We start from the raw sequence: 2,524 nt of genomic DNA, 5'->3' as shown, positions 1-2,524 counted from the left end.
AATAGCTGCTAAGGGGTCAAAGTTGAAAAAATTTGAATTTGGCAGGCGTATGTCAACTTAACGTGTATCTTTTATGCATGTGGAAATATACATTTATACGCTTAACTACGTTAATTTTTAAAGTTTTGATATGCATATGGACCTAACTCAAATGATAATGAATAATGCTGGAGTGTGCAGTTAAACACACATAAAAATGCATTCATTTCTTGTTTTAATAAATAAATAAACAAAAATCCAATTACGTATGCAAAAATGCATTCATTTCTTGTTTTAATAAATAAATAAATAAATAAAAATCCAATTACGTGTGCAAAAAGAAATTGATAAATTTCAGAGGCGCAACAATTTCACAAAATACACCCACGCAAATTCTGCGGGAAAGAAAACTTAAAATGTGTTTTGTTCGGTGGACGTAATTGAAAGCATACCACGTGACAAAGACATGCTCTTTTTAACCAATCAACGCTCAAAGAAAGACTTAATTTTCAAACCTTTTTCCCAACTCTTCTGGGAGCTTCTCAAAAAATATATAAACGATGAGAGAACTCTTCTCATCCTCTTTTCTCTTTTTCTCGTCAGCATCTTCGTTGCTACTTCCTTTTGCCAGCATGATGAAACCCACCTATTTGCACATATGCATGCATGCATGCATAGAGAGAATAATGCAGACATTCAGCCGCACACACAAACATGTACTTTCCACCTCTCTTTTCTCTTACCAACGTCTTCGTTGCTACTTGCTCTCGCCAGCATGACAATACACACCTATTCACACGCATGCGCACACACAGAGAACAATGCAAATATTCAGCCGCGCACAAAGACATTTACTTTCCTCTTTCTTTCTCATGTCACACAAAAAATGTAAGCCTGTTTTCTCACTAAGAAAACAAAGGACATTCTCTGCTTTTTTTTTTTCCTGTCAATCCAACAAACAGTCTAAATAACTTTCACATGGATAAGAAACTGTCTGGCAAGACACACTTTTTCGACACTGAAAAATGATTCGTTTTTACTTATTTTTGTGTAAACAAATTTTATTTCACATGTTTGATTTTTTAAATTATTTATTTGTTTGTGGTGGAAAAGGGATCTAATCAGACCTGAGTACCACTACAAGAGTTTTTTATGTTTTACTTTTTATGTTTTACTTTTTATGTTTTACTTTTTATGTTTTACTTTTTATGTTTTACTTTTTAACTCTAACTAATGGCATCGAAGCCTCTTTTTTTTTTTTTTTTTTAATTACTACTTATAGATTGGGTACACAATACGAAATTTGCATTAATTAAAATATCATTTAAGTGTATTTACAACCGGGCAAGGCCGGGGGGGGGGGGGTGACGTGCTAGTAAAATAAAATAAAATGAAATGAAGTGTCGCAGTGTGCTTACATCGTGGTGTGTATTTTACTACGGCGGCCATTTTTTTTTTTTTTAGTTGAAAAGGACGATAGGAACCGTCCTATTGACAACCAAAGACGAAAGATCAGAAGGCAAAAACAAATTCAGATAATGTGTCAAGATTGGAAGCTAGATGTCGGTTGCCATTAAAAGGCAGGCGTCAGCGAGCTGCTCCAGTTGGACATCAGTGGCTTCTGGTATGGGTAACCGGACGTTGACAGCCTCTAAAGTGGTTAACCCGGCACAACAAAAGTATAGAATCTGAATATTAAGAAGATTAAGATAAAGATTACTATTTTTCGCCACAATAGTTATTGTAGGTGAATAATTTGCTACAAAAATGCTGCAGGCAATTTAGATTTAAAATGGATTTGGTATTTGTAGAATGGTAAAATAGAATAATAATTTAGGAAATTGGAAAGTGGAACTAGCCTCGCAATTCTTGCTTCTCAAATTTTATCCTTTAATCCTCATATTCCATGAGTAATGTTTCTGATAAAGGGGGAAAAAAGAATTGCTGTTTTCTGAGTCGGAATTTATCCATCTAACTTTTATCATTTTGACCGTGAAGTAGTTTTTATTTCTTTTAATTTTTTTTTATTTTTAGCTCTTTTGTCTGGAGCGATTTCTATGTAAAAAAATAAATAAATAAATAAATAAATAAAATAAAATTAATCTAGTTTCCTACCTTTAAAAAAACGACGACATATCAATCTTGTGTATTATTTTTCAAAAACATTAGTCGGATAAACGAGTAATACTCCAAATAGAGTGAAAATTATTCCGATTCTTTTCTTTTACGTTTTCTTCTTTTTTTTTCGGAAAAGTATGAATGAAACTAAATTATTACATTTGTTTGTGTACCCCCCCCCCATCCTACTAATTTCGGAAAGCTGCAAGAATTCATTGATAAAAACAGTCACGTGACAACTGCAATACTTTTGCTCGACTCCCATTGGTTAGTATTTAGCACTATCATCAAGCCGAATAGCAAATCACATTTCGGTCTTACAAAATCCATGTTCCGTTCTAAGAAGCTTTTCTGACGACAGGAGGAAAGGAGGAGATCATGGGTGGGCTGGGGTTTCGATACATACGACCGTTTTTAATTATTGCAC

At 33.7% G+C, this 2,524-nt stretch overlaps 1 long non-coding RNA gene across 1 annotated transcript; it reads right to left on the bottom strand.

Annotated features, from left to right (window-relative positions):
• Positions 1-1,126: 1,126 nt before the first annotated feature.
• On the bottom strand, positions 1,127-2,267 carry LOC145240129 (uncharacterized). The gene is made up of 2 exons (XR_013862486.1): positions 2,095-2,267; positions 1,127-1,667 (listed from the first exon to the last, which is right to left on the bottom strand). It is a non-coding gene; the product is annotated as an uncharacterized LOC145240129 (long non-coding RNA).
• Positions 2,268-2,524: the final 257 nt, after the last annotated feature.

This window comes from Euprymna scolopes, chromosome 19, assembly GCF_053919585.1.
Source record: "Euprymna scolopes isolate OS-2025 chromosome 19, ASM5391958v1, whole genome shotgun sequence".
NCBI classification, from domain to species: Eukaryota; Metazoa; Mollusca; class Cephalopoda; order Sepiida; family Sepiolidae; genus Euprymna; species Euprymna scolopes.
Note: the sequence above shows the minus strand (reverse complement) of the source record. Positions and strands in the feature narration are given on the sequence as shown.